Genomic DNA, 14503 nt, shown 5'->3' with positions numbered 1-14503 from the left:
ATGCAGGTCAGGAAGCAACAGTTAGAACTGGACATGGAACAACAGACTGGTTCCAAATAGGAAAAGGAGTACGTCAAGGCTGTATATTGTCACCCTGCTTATTTAACTTATATGCAGAGTACATCATGAGAAACGCTGGGCTGGAAGAAACACAATCTGGAATCAAAATCGCTGGGAGAAATATCAGTAACCTCAGCTATGCAGGTGACACCACCCTTATGACAGAAAGCAAAGAAGAACTAAAGAGCCTCTTGATGAAAGTGAAAGAGGAGAGTAAAAAAGTTGGCTTAAAGTTCAACATTCAGAAAACTAAGATCATGGCATCCAGTCCCATCATTTCATGGGAAATAGATGGGGAAACAGTGGAAACCATGTCAGACGTTATTTTTTTGGGCTTCAAAATCACTGCAGATGGTGATTGCAGCCATGAAATTAAAAGACGCTTACTCCTTGGAAGGAAAGTTATGACCAACCTAGATAGCATATTTAAAAGCAGAGACATTACTTTGCCAACAAAGGTCCATCTAGTCAAGGCTATGGTTTTTCCAGTAGTCATGTATGGATGTGAGAGTTGGACTATAAAGAAAGCTGAGCGCTGAAGAATTGATGCTTTTGAACTGTGGTGTTGGAGAAGACTCTTGAGAGTCCCTTGGACTGCAAGAAGATCCAACCAGTCCATCCTAAAGGAGATCAGTCCTGGGTGTTCATTGGAAAGACTGATGTTGAAGCTGAAATTCCAATACTTTGGCCACCTGATGCGAAGAGTTGACTCATTGGTGAAGACCCTAATACTGGGAAGGATTGGGGGCAGGAGGAGAAGGGGATGACAGAGGATGAGATGGCTGGATGGCATCACCGACTCGATGGACATGGGTTTGGGTGGATTTAGGGAGTTAGTGATGGACAGGGAGGCCTGGCGTGCTGCAATTCATGGGGTCACAAAGAATTGGACACGACTGAGTGACTAAACTGAACTGAGACTTTCTAGCTCAAAGAAGATGCTTCTAAGGATCTGGACCACATGCTTCACTTTGTGAATAAAATATCTATTGCACCCATTGACCATTTAGGTATCGATTTATAAGGTTATGGATGTGGCTGTCTTGTCTTTGATAAACTGAAAGCAAAACTGAGACACACTTCATGACACCCCTTTTCCTGAGTGGCCCCGGCACCTCACTCATTTGCACAGCACATATGGGTACCTGGGCTCCTTGCCCAACCAGAAAGCACTGGAAATAAGAAAAAGCGGCTGCTGACCTACACGTTTGCCTGGACATCCGGAAAATAATTTTAAATATTTATATGTGATCTATAGGAGATTACCCATTTGTTATGGAGAACGTCAATTACTAGATGATCTACTAGAATAAAAATAAAAACTGTTTCTTTGTGAGAAAGCATTTTATAGATCTGCTTGGAACTCTGCTTTGTTCTGCTTAAATGTGTTTGAAAAACAAAGTGTACTTGCAAAAGGAAGTTACTGAGTGGTTAAATGGAAGAATGCCCTTGGATTTGGAGTTCTGGGCACCAGCTCTGAATGCCCAGCTGTGGGCACGTTTCCCATCAGCCTCTGCTAAGAGGAAGGTCATCACTTAAAGGAACTGGTAGTGGAAAGCGACTGCCGTTTCCTGGCTGGGGCCAGCTTGACTACTGTGGCTGAGAAACTGTGTGTGCCCCCCGCTCCCTTGTGGGCACCAGCAACTACTGCAGGGAAGAAGCGTGGTCTTGGGACTGGGTGCTACAGATGGCACTGGGTGGAACACAGCTGTCCCTCCCTCATGCTGGCAGGATGTGGAGGGGCTGAATGGTGACAGGCTGCTGGAGAGATGACTGTGGGACAGGCATCCTCCGCTACCTGCATTTCACTGGAGCAAAGGGAGGAGGGGAAACAAACTCTTATCCTGTTACTACTCACCCTGGCTAGCTTACTTGGGGACATCTGGAGGACAGGTGTGTTCCTGAGTTGTCCTTGTCTTTGCAGAATCTGCTAGTGATGTTTACAAAAGTGAGTGGAAGAGAAGTGTGCCTTCACTTGGGACAGCAAGTAGCTCGGTGATTTCTTTCATTTGTTTCTACAAGAAGAAGAAAAGGGCTGAGATCGAACACTGAATGGGAAAGTGGAGCCCGCCAAGCTCTTTGCGTCTTGTCCCTGGTAAGAGTTACAGAAGCAGTCAGCCTTTTGTGTGTGCTGGCAGGCGGAACGGGATGTGATTCCAAGTGTTTACCTTTCTTGTGCTCTCTGTCCCGGTCCGGCCGCATCACTTAAACTGTTAGGCTTACTGGTTTTCGTCAGTAGCCATGATTGGGAGGAGCAGAATGAGTGAGCGAGGATGTTTAATAGAATCTGAGTCCTTTCCTTGACCGTAAAGATTTCTTTAGGAAATCTGGTTGCCTGGAAGTGTAGACAAAAATCAAGACTTTCTTGGAAAGGACTAAAGTCAGACGAGTTTCTGTATTAGCATGACACTTGCAAGCTTGAAGTGAGAACAAGTGTATTATGGAATATTTTCTGGATGTGCTTACCTACTTATCCATAAAGGTTCTAAATTGTCCCTTTTTTTTCCTGTGTGTAAAAATGTCATTCTAGGTACCTCACCTACAGGCCTCAAAAGCCCGTTTAGAATCAGTTTGCCCACAAGCATCAACCATAGTCAGCTCCAGTACAATAGAGCTAACATTCATAAACAGTCGTTGATTTCACATGCAAGTGAAATCATATGATTTCTGTTTTTCTCTTTTTGACTTACTTCACTTAGATGATAATCTCTAGTTGCATTCATGTTGTTACAAATGGAATTATTTCATTCTTTTTTTATTGCTGAGTAGTATTCCATTTCACTATTGTTTCCATTGTTTCCCCATCTATTTGCCATGAAGTGATGGGACCAGATGCCATGATCAGAGTTTTCTGAATGTTGAGTTTTAAGCCAAATTTTTCACTCTCCTCTTTCACTTTCATCAAGAGTCTCTTTAGCTCTTCACTTTCTGCCCTAAGGGTGGTGTCATCTGCATATCTGAGGTTATTGATATTTCTCCCGGCAATCTTGATTCCAGCTTGTGCTTGGCATTTCGCATCCAGCCTGGCATTTCGCATCCAGCCTGGCATTTTGCATGATGTACTCTGCACTTAAGTTAAGTAAGCAGGGTGACAGTATACAGCCTCAACGTACTCCTTTCTGGATTTGGAACCAGTCTGTTGTTCCGTGTCCAGTTCTAACTGTTGCTTCTTGACCTGAATGCATACAGATTTCTCAGGAGGCAGGTCAAGGAGTCTGGTATTCCCATCTCTTGAAGAGTTTTCCACAGCTTGTTGTGATCCACATAGTCAAAGTCTTTGGTGTAGTCAATAAAGCAAAAGTAGGTGTTTTTCTGGAACTCTCTTCCTTTTTCGATGATCCAGAAGATGTTGGCAGTTTGATCTCTGATTCCTGTGCCTTTTCTAAATCCAGCTTGAACATTTGGAAGTTCATAGCTCACATACTGTTGAAGCCTGGCTTGGAGAATTTTGAGCATTACTTTGCTAGCTTGTGATGAGTGCAATTGTGCGGTAGTTCGAGGATTCTTTGGCATTGCCTTTCTTTGGGATTGGAATGATAACTGCCCTTTTCCAGTCCTGTGGCCACTGCTGAGTTTTCCAAATTTGCTGGCATATTGAGTGCAGCACTTTCACAGCATCATCTTTCAGGGTTTGAAACAGCTCAACTGGAATTCCATCACCTCCACTAGCTTTGTTTGTAGTGATGCTTCCTAAGGCCCAGTTGACTGCGTTCCAGGATGTCTGGCTCTAGGTGAGTGACAATATCTTCTGCTTCTGTTAGGTCCATACCATTTCAGTGAGAACAGTGGAAAACTTTATCTTTTGGGGCTCCAAAATCACTGCAGATGGTGACTTCGACCATGAAATTAAAAGACATTTACTCCTTGGAAGGAAAGTTATGACCAACCTAGACAGCATATTAAAAAGCAGAGACATTACTTTGCCAGCAAAGGTCCATCTAGTCAAAGCTATCGTTTTTCCAGTAGTCATATGTGGATGTGAGAGTTGGGCTATAAAGAAAGCTGAGCACCGAAGAATTGATGCTTTTGAACTGTGGTGTTGGAGAAAACTATTGAGAGTCCCTTGGGATGCAGGGAGATCTAACCCGTCAATCCTAAAGGAAATCAGTCCTGAATATTCATTGGAAGGACTGATGTTGAAGCTGAAACTCCAATACTTTGGCCACCTGATGCGAAGAGCTGACTCATTTGAAAAGACCCTGATGCTGGGAAAGATTGAGGGCAGGAGAAGAAGGGGACGACAGAGTATGAGACGGTTAGATGGCATCACCAACATGATGGACATGAGTTTGAGTAGGCTCTGGGAGTTGGTGATGGACAAGGAAGCCTGGTGTGCTGCAGTCCATGGGGTCGCAAAGATTTGGACACAATTGAGTGACTGAACTGAACTGATTCCATTTCATATGAACCACATCTTCTTTATCCATTCATCTGTCCATGGACATTTAGGTTGTTTCCCTGACTTGACTATTGTGAATGGTGCTGCTATAAACATAACGGTGTATGCATCTTTTTTAATTTATAGTTTTGTCTGGGTATATGTCCAGGAGTGGTATTGCTGGATTGTATGGTAATTCCATTTTTAGTTTTCTGAGGAACCTCCATACTGTTTTCCATAGTGTCTGCACCAATTTACATTCCCACCAACAGTGTAGGAGGGTTCAAAGGGAAGCTTTTAAATGGAGACATTTTGAGGTACAACTATTCCACATGCAATTTGCTTAATTGCAGGCCTGGCTATGTGCTATGGTCAGTATGTTTGTCCTGATCTACCCTCACACAAATTTTACTGGAATTAGTGACTAGAAAAGCCCAATTTTTCATCTGTAGATTGGGAGAATTTTTGATACACGGGGCTGAAACCTCCTACAGAGAGAATCCAAATGCTTTTGTGTAACTTTATTTTGAGCTGCGGGAATGATCTTGGGCATATCCTCTATCTCTTCTGTGCACAATGTTTGATTTAAAGTCTATATGACACAAGCACTGTGCCAAGAATGTTTGCGTCTGCAAAGAGCAGAGCAGGGTCCCAGCCATGGCAAGTCACATTTCAAGGCTGACTGTTGCAGAGATTAGATTTTAATGTGGCTCACAGGAGTTAAGGGTTTCTTCAAAATCCTCTGACCTGTGGTGGGCTGGTGGATTCCAAGTTTATGACCCTGTTTGCTAACTCCTCCTGTGGGAGACGAATTCCTTTCGGAGTCATGACTGTGTTAATGAGGATGAGCAGGCTATGGAGAAATGCTTCCCTCTTTCCAGCAGACAGACTTGTTTTTCTCAGGCTTTGAGAGACAGGGGTAGTGGTGATGATGTCAAGAAGGTTGCGTTGCCCCAAGTCTCCCCCTCCCAAGACTGGGGAGTCATAAAACCTCAGTTAATCTGAGTATAAATGCAAACCTTATAGCCGAGGCCACGATGAGAAGGAACAGAGGGCCTGAAGTGAAGGGACGGGCAACCGTGTGCATTGTGGGTTCAGAGATCCCCGATTCTCTGGCACCCTGCCAAGTGAGAGGTGGGGGGGGTCTCTGTCCCCTCCCTCAATTCTGGGTGGGGTTGTGAGTGCTCCACCTAATAGCTGAGTAAGGTGGGAGGGAAAGTAGGGGACCTTGGAAGCCTGACAACTTTGCCTCACCCTTTTGGGACACTTGCTCTCTAAGTTTCTTCCCAAGCAGGAAGCCCACCCCACGTGGAGAGGGTTCTCAGGGTTACCAGCCCCCGTGGATCCCAGCTTGGAGTCACCCCATCCTAGAATCCAGCCTCAGTGGGCTCCAGCCCCCAGCTGTTTAGGTGAGCCCAGATGGGGATGCAGACGCTGGGGGACAGAGTCAGCATCCTTGCTGTGCCCTGCCTGAATTCTGACCCTCAGCGTCCAGATCATGGCTGCTATTTTAACATGGGGTGGCCTTAAGAAATAGTAAGGAATATCCAGGATCCAGGTAGTGTGCCTTCTTGCTGGGTATAAGACCTGAGGCCAGGACAACAAGGATGATAGTAAACACTAGTGTGACCCTTCTCAAGGGCAACCCTCCTCCAAACATCTTACAGCTGCTCACCGTCTGCTCCTTATGGAAGCTGAGGCTCAGAGCCAGGGATCCCAGCTGCTCACGGTGAAGCCCCATCCCGGGAGGGCTGAGGTTCATTGTCAGAGGCTTGAGGGTGGGGCAGTTGTTAGGTGAGGGAAGGAGGAGAATGCTGAAGGGAGGAATGAGGCTGCCCCTGCAAGGCTCAGTTGGTGTCCTTGTCCCAGGAATTGTGAACATCCATTCCTTGGTTTATGTGTTTGTAGGAAGCATAGCCAGGCCATCTGCACACCCTTAGCCCCACAGTGGGGCGGTGGCTGGGGTGGCTGTGGCACATGCCTCTTGCTGAGGACTTACCTGTGGCTCCTTGTTTGTGACACGAGTTCAGAGTTGATTCTGTTGTTTCAGGCTGTGAGCCGACAGGAGGCAGCTGGGGTGGGGCTCCTCTGTCCTCTGAGAAAAAGGAAGATGCTCACTTCCACTGTCTGTCCCAGCCTCCAGCTCTGTATCTTCTTTTTTTTTTTAATTAAAGTTATATTTCTTTTTTTAACTTTTTTTTTATGTTGGAGGATAGCCGATTAACAATATTGTGATAGTTCCAGGTGGACAATAAAGGGATTCAGCCATACATATACATATATCCATTCTCCCCCAAACTCCCCTCCCATCCAGTCTGCCACGTAACATTGAGCAGAGTTCCCTGTGCTGTACGGTCCTTGTTCATTATCCACTTTAAATACAGAAGTGCGTACATGTCCATCCCAAACTCCCTAACTATCCCTTCCTGCCAGTAACCATAAGTTTGTTCTCTAAGTCTATGAGTCTGTATCTGTTTTTTTTTTTTTAAATAAGTTCATTTGTATCATTTCTTTTTAGAGTCCTCATATAATGGATGTCATATGACTATATTTCTTTTCAGATAAGTTTTAAGTTCACAGCAAAATTAAGGGTGTCTAGGGTGAGGCCTCCTGGAAGAGGGATGCAGGGAAGAAATTGATGCAAATGCTTTATTTGGGAGTTGACTGAAGACAGTCCTGTTCAGGGAAAGGAGCAAGGAGACAGGGAGGGGAAGTGAGGCCATGAAAGTGTGTCGTATTGCAAACTGAGCTCCCAGTGCTGTTTTGGGCACCAGGGCTGGATGCTGGAGGATGCCTCAGGCCATCCCAGCATGGGTCAGCTGCTGTATCCCTCCCCCCACTCCACGCCTATTGGCTGAGGCCGCTCCGGGAGGCTTTGGCTGAGGGTTACAGGTCTGTGTAAGGCCAGGAACCCCCACTGGCCGTTTCAGGGTGACTCAGCACAGCCTGGCTTTGTGCATGGCTGCAGGAGAGCAGTCTGAGCTGAGATCTACTGGGAACCCTGGGGGACAGGACTCAGACATCTGGCTTGTGGTGAGGTCACAGGATTTGTAGCAAGGAGTTGGGAACATTCCTTTGAAAAGCAATCTGCCCCACCACCCACCACAACAGCCCTCAGGTCCTTGTCTGTTTCCACAGGGGGAATCCCAGACTCCCTGGTGATAGCCCAGAGCTGTGATGGAGTTACAGGATGTCAGCCGTCAGCAGGGCCAGTGCCACTCAATGAGAGTCCATTCAGGAGGCAGCTCTTGCTCTGGAGAAGAAACTTCTGCCTTCAACCACCCCTTCTCCCAGCCCATGCCAATCAGACTGCCAGTCAGATCACGACTGCTGGCAGCCTTGGGAACTGGCTTGGGGTTGGCATTGGGCCCCATCCAGGCCATCTGAGAGTCATTCTTCGGCCAGTTAACAAGCCAGTTTCCTGTCTCAGTATTTGCCATTTTTATGACACTGCACAGGCTAAAGCTCTATTTCATGTGCTGGCTCCAAGGGTCTTGGCTGCCCACGACTGCTCCACCAGAGCCGGCAGACATCATCACCTCTGTCTTAAAGATGAAGAGACAGGCCTGGGGGGATGCTGGGGTTCTCCTGATTCAGGTGACCTTGGGCAGAATCAAGCCAGGCACCCGAAGTTGAGTGCTTGGCATCTTTCCTACCTCAGACCATGCGGCTGTTGAATTCTCCTCAGCATCACCTCCGGGGGTTCCATGGTTATTGCAGAGAACAGGAGCTCACCTGCTTACTGTGCCAGAAAGGGATGAGCAGACTGCCTGTTGGTACCCAAGTCATCTTCCTGATACTCTGTGCACGCTTCACCAAAACCCCCCAAATCATACGAAACACTGAGCTGAGTAAACAGTACATGTGCTGGTATGCTTGGGGTGAAATACACAGATATCTGTCACCTACCTTGAAGTGAGCAAAAATTATGCTGGAGTAATGGATGGAATTGACAGGAAACAAGAACAGCGAATGTTCACAGTGACGTCTAGGAGGTGGGGTTCACTAAGCGATTCTTTCAACTTTTCTATTAGAAATGTTCGTAATAATGTGTTGGGGGTTCTTAGAGGTCCCCAACAAGTTTCCTTAGGGTCACCCATTCATTCCCTCATTCTGTTCTGATCACATAACAGAACTGAGTTCTGAGGTGGAGAAGGGCCACCTACCCAGGCTTAAACGGCCCATGGTGTGTGTTCCTAGAAGCACAGAATTGTCTTGGAGGTCCAGGCAGCGTTTTTTAGGACAGCTAGTAGCTCTGACTCAGCAATGACTCCGAGTAGCCATCGGTCGCTGAGACAAGCCCATGGCTCAACATATGCCTAGGCAGCTGGGAGTGGGGCAGCTCCTCCCCAGGTTGACAAGCTCTGGCTTACCCTTCATTTGATATGAGGGAGGCCCAGAGAGGGCAATTCACTCCAGAGACGGCACACAGCATGCAGGTGGCCATAGTAATTTAGAGCCCGGGGCTTTGAGTTCTTGGCTGGGGCTCTTTCTTTATTCTCTTGCTTCCCCTAAGACTCTCAAAGGCTGAGGCAGTCAGTCATTCAGGGTGTGGTAGCAATTCTTTGCACTGGGTACCATTTAAGATACTGAAACCCACTGTTAATGTGCTATCTCTCTTACACAGGTCTAAGTATTTCTTCAATCTGAGGCCAAACAACTCTTAGCTTGGGTTCATACTGAACTCCCCTGAGTCAGTTTCATCATTCCTGGGAAGCGCACAGTATGCCTAATGGCTGCAGCTGACCTGCTCTCACCTCTGCATTCCCGAGCTCTCTGTTCTGATAACATATGTATACAAGGCAACATGGGTGAGGTGCCTCTGGACTCAGAATGTCTATCACAGACACAGCAGTGTTTCCAGAAGCTGACAAAATTCTGGGATGCACCTATTTCACAAAGTTTGACGTCAGTTTACCCGAGATGATTTAAATTTGGAGCATTTCAATTAGGCTCTGGGTTCAGGCTTCCCTGGCTCAGGCAGTAAAGAATCTGCCTGTAATATAAGAGACTTGGGTTCGATCCCTGGGTCAGGAAAATCCTCTGCAGGAGGAAATGGTAACCCACTCCAGTATTTCTGCCTGGAGAATTCCATGGATAAAGGAGCCTGGCAGGCTATAATCCATGGGGTTGCAAAGAGTTGGACACGACTGAGTGACTAACGGTTTCAATTTTTCACCTTAGTTATCCAGAAGCATTGAAAGTTCTGCCACAATCTCTGTTGAAATTGGTGGCTTAATCATGTGTTTTCCTTTGTTCCCTCTGAACCATCATAAAATTATAGTAGATAAATATAGAAAGGTATAAATTGAGAAGGTTGTGGACCACAGCGGATTAGACGTGTCAACAAAATTTTGGAAAATGGGAAGTGTGCGGCTTAGTGGAGTAAATCAACTATACACTACATACCAGCAAATTCACTGTCTATGTGTGTGTGTGTTGTGTGTGGGAGATGGGTGATGGGATAATAAAAAGAAAATTTAAGACTGTCCTGGTTATGGCTGGTACACAACAAGCCAACCCATAGTGATAGGCACATAACATCCTTCTGCATTCAGTGCTCAGAAGTTCAGGCAGGGCAGAGTGGGACTGGCTTATCTCTGCTCCTCTGTGCCTAGAGTCTTAGCTGGGGAGACTCAAAGGCTGGTGGACCAGAGCACCTCATGTGGCCCTTCATGTGGCTTGGGCTTCCTCACAACATGGTGGCTGAGTTTTCAGAGGAGGATCCCAGGACAGCCAGGTGGAAGCTGCTTGGCCTCTGTGACATAGCTTTAGGAGTCACACAGCCTCGCTTCAGCCATGATCTTTTGTTGAAGCATTCCTGAGCCTGTCTAGTTGGAAAGAAGTGTCCACAGAGACTTGCCTCTGAATGTGAGGGTATCACAGATCTTTGGAGCCAGGCAGAACCCCAGGGAACTTAGGATCAGAAGCACTGGATACTTTGAAGCTCAGAGTGAGGGTACAGCCACCTGCAGAATGCAGGAGGGTTGCTCCTTGGAAAGATGGACTCAGGAAGGCTTTGATCTTGGAAACCTCAATGAGAGCTGAGAACAGAGAACCCAGACTGAAAACAGATGAATCAAGTAAAAATTTAAAAACTTGCTTTCCACATAGTCAAGCCCCCTCTCACTCAGACCTCTTTCCCCATTCAAATTTGGTATGCTGCCAGCCTGTAGGCAGAATGTTGAAGGATTCTTCTGTGGTGAGACCAAGAAGTCAAAAAGAAAATGCCTGCAGGATTGACACCAGTGGGTAGTTCAGTGAAATAGTCCAGCACCAGCCTGATAAACTTACAGTGAAACGACCAGGTGGCAAGCTCCACTCAGCCACACTGAACTTCCAAACAGCCAGCTAGGGCCTTAAACGTGGGATTGATGACTCCAGGCACCTGAGCATTTGAGGAAGGCTTTTATCAGGCATAATGGAGATAAACAGTAACAATAAAGGACAGAAAGAAGAAACTTAAAGAAAGAGAGAAAATTCAGAAAATAAAGACATATCCATGAAACAATAATGTGGCATTAGACATTTAGAATATGTGAAAGAGTTCTTAGAAATTAAAATTATGTAGCAGAGGTAAATAAAAAGTCAGTAGAATTTTGGAAAATAATGTTAAGGAAATCTTTCAGAAAGTAGAAGAGAAAGACAAAGATAGTCACAAGAGAAAAATTATAGACTTAATGAAAGAGGTACAATATCTGACAAATAGGAGCTTCATACAAAGAAAACAGCAGAGGAAATTATCAAACAGTAACCAAAATGGAAGGATAGGAGTTTTCATGCTGAAAGAGCCACCAAGTGCTTAGCAAAACAAAGACCCATATCAATGCACATTATCACATAACTCAGGATGCCAGGGATAAGGAGAAGATACTAAAAGCTTCCAGACAAAGAGAAATATGTCATATGCAAAGGATTTGCCATGAGCATACCATCAGCTTCTTCAGAGCAGCACTGAGGGTCGGTGGAGTGATGCCCTCCACATTGGGAGGAGAGGGGACCTGCATCCTGGAATCTTATACCCAGCCAAACTATCAGGCAGGTGCATAGCTCAAGTAGTTAATTCACTGCTAGGAAACTTGATTGCCTTGTATGTAAAAACACCCTTATTTCCTTGGTTTAGATTTATGTGGAATCTTTCAGGAAGGAACAATAGAGCTACATTTGATGCAGTATTTATCCAGAGTTTACTCTTATCTCCTTGACATATCTTGCCCTTCAGGGTATCTCTCATCTCTGCTTTCCTTTGGTCAAGCTTGAGAACACAGTGTGGATTTCCCCCAGTTTCTGAAAGTAGAGTGTTCCTATGAAACCATCAGCTGAAGTGGTGTAGAGTGAGGAAGCAGTTACATTAGCACACATTTTGCTAACAGTTGCACAAAATCAACTGAGATAAACCACATATACTCATGGACATGGTTCAAAGCTCTGGAGACTTGATGCTGAGATGCTGAGTGTGCTTTCTGGGAAGAAGCTTGGTGGTGCCACCATCGCTGCTTGGGGTGAGCTGTGCTTCTGTAATGGCCACTGCAAAACAAACGTCGAGTACTATATTCATTTTTTGCCTTTTTTCATAAAAGTGAAAATCCCCTTCAGATTTCTTTTGGTTAGCAAAAACAGGAACTAACATAGGTCTTTCATAAAAGCAAAGTGGTGCAAGGTGAACTTTCGCAAAGTGGGGGATAACTGAATACACAGGTGGTTTTGATATCCTGGATCCATGGACTCGTTCTGCCTCCTCTTTTTCCCCCTAAACACCCCCCATGCATTCCATTTTCTCAACTACCTTTTGATCCTGTTTCTTCTTTTAAAATAATAAATAGAATGCAGAAAACATTAAAGAGAAAGTCCTAATTCACCCACTTTCCAATTGCATCATCCTCCCTCAGTGTTACTATTTACAATCTGTTTCATGTTTTGTTTAGGAAGGTCTTCCTTGTGACAAGCTTATAAATATCTCCTCCTGCATGTTCTATTAAACTCATATTTTAAAAGCATGCTTAATCCAACTGGCATTTGTTTTTATGTGTATTGTGAAAAACTTGGGTTTTAGCTGAGAATGTTTCCATCCTGCTCAGCTTACTGATGGTGAGAACACCTGGCTTCCCATCCAAGGGACATTTTCAGTCTCATCTCACTTCCCCCGCCGGGTATCTGGCTGCATTCCTACTTCTTCCTTACAGTGTTTTAGGCTCTAGCAAATTTCCCTCCTTCTTCCCTGGCTGCCCCACCCCGGAGTCCTCTCCTGGCTCCTTGGCCTGGTCCCCACCCTCTCTCCACCTGGCTTGTGACTCCCTCCCCCTAGGGCACTGGGGGCCCCCCTCCACCCTTTCTCCTCCTACCTGCTGCCCACATACCTTCCCTCCCCAACACCTGTCTCTTCTGTGTCCTTGAGAGACCCCAGGGTCACTTATGCTTCTCTTTCATATACTGTCACTACAAGTCCTGTGGACCCTGCCCTTACTGGGTGCAAATTTCCAGCTTTTATCCCTCCCTCTCCCTTCTGAACCCAGAGAGGTCCCTGCTTCCTCTGTCTGAACTTTCACACCTCTGGGCTTTTATGCAGGGCCCTTCCTTCTGTCTCAAACCCCCTCCTGTAGTCTGTCTGACAAAACTCATGTTTCCCTGAGAAACCGGTCTGAATCCATTCCCTTGCTTCACTCCCTGAGCCTTCCTCTCTGTCTGCGTCACCACGCCTGGTCCTTTTCTTCTGTGACATCCGTTCCCTGTCTCTCATTAATGAAGCTGGAGCCCCAATCCTTTGGTCCCCAGGCTCTGGTGCTGGAGCCTCACATGGTCAGGGTCTTGATGAGAGCACGGCTGTAGCATGCACCGTCCCTGGGAGGTAAGGAGGACAGGTGATCTGCTGGCAGTGGAACAGATAAGAGCCTAGCATAAGCGAGGTGGGTTGCCTTAGGTGGTGCCATCAGCCGGGGCCTCCAGCCAGTGGCCAGCCTGCCTACTGGGAGTCGGGCTGCAGCTGGAGGTCAGGCCGCCCCGGCCCAGCCCTTATCAGTTCAGCTGAAGGATTCAACCAGGAAGCTCCATGGCTGGGTGCCCTGCCCGAACTGCACGCAGATTCTTAGGAAAAGAATGCATTTTATTCTTCCAAGTCCTGAAGTTTTGTGCAACCCTGAAAAAGGAAGTGCCGTGCCATGACTGGGCTGCCCAGCACCCCTCACAGGGACGGTTAGTAGCCCCAGGTCTCAGGGCTGGCTTGGACACATATGCTCTGTTCGGGTGCTCTCCCTAAGTCTTGGAATAAACACGGTGCTGTGCTCCTTCGCCTGCAGCATGAGGTTTTAATTTCCTGGTCCTCTGAGTGTAGGGAGTGACGGGGGTGTCTGGCCGCTTGGCCGAAGCAGATGCCCTGGCCTGGTTAGAAGCACACGTCTGCAGCAGGCAGGGTCACTGTGGTCTTTTGTCCTCTCAGCACAGAGGAACTAAGAGGTCCAGCTGTGTTTCGGGCTCAGATACTGGCCAGCGCCACAGTGGAGGCACTGCTTCCCTTGGTGGGAACTTTTTCTACAACATCTCTGTCTGTCAGTCTGTCTGCAAGCCTGGCTCCACCCCTGACTTTCTATAAACCTGGGACAGTAAGGTGCCAACACACAGATGCCACCACTTCCTCCTTCCTCCTTGGCAGACGCCACTGAATAGTCACGGTTGTGTCTGAAGACAACCTCAGAATCCTTCTCAACACCTGCAGAGAGCTGCCATCCGGATGAATGTTCAAGACCACCTGTGTGGCTGGGTCAGTTAGACATGCTGTGAGTCAGTCATTCGTGGCTCTAGTATAAACACTGGTCCATGTTCACAATGACAGTCCCAGTCAGGACCGTGGGGAGCATTGTAGGGGCTCCTGGTTCACCTCTCTTGTTTCACAGGTGAGGAGGTGGAACCCAGAGAAGGTGAGTGCTGGATGGGTGATGTGTGTTCAGGCCTGCCCTGTAGGAGAGGGAGGAACACATGCCCCATTTGGGCTAGCTGCATTCAGGGGTTCCCTCTCGGGGATCGAGTACGAGACTGACATTACAGGTGCTGATGAGTTTGGCTGTGAGGAGC

At 46.8% G+C, this 14503-nt stretch overlaps 1 long non-coding RNA gene across 2 annotated transcripts in view; it reads left to right on the top strand.

The window, feature by feature from the left end:
• LOC145538948 (uncharacterized) overlaps positions 1 to 14503 on the top strand; it is a 170081-nt gene that overhangs the window by 25200 nt on the left and 130378 nt on the right. For both annotated transcript variants that reach the window (XR_014077352.1, XR_014077355.1), the window contains exon 5: positions 1985 to 2155. This is a non-coding gene — a long non-coding RNA (uncharacterized LOC145538948). The remainder of the gene's footprint in view (positions 1 to 1984; positions 2156 to 14503) is intronic.

This window comes from Giraffa tippelskirchi, chromosome 1, assembly GCF_054371585.1.
Source record: "Giraffa tippelskirchi isolate mGirTip1 chromosome 1, T2T-mGirTip1v1.2.pri, whole genome shotgun sequence".
NCBI lineage: Eukaryota > Metazoa > Chordata > Mammalia > Artiodactyla > Giraffidae > Giraffa > Giraffa tippelskirchi.
This window is presented reverse-complemented; position numbering and strand designations above follow the sequence as displayed.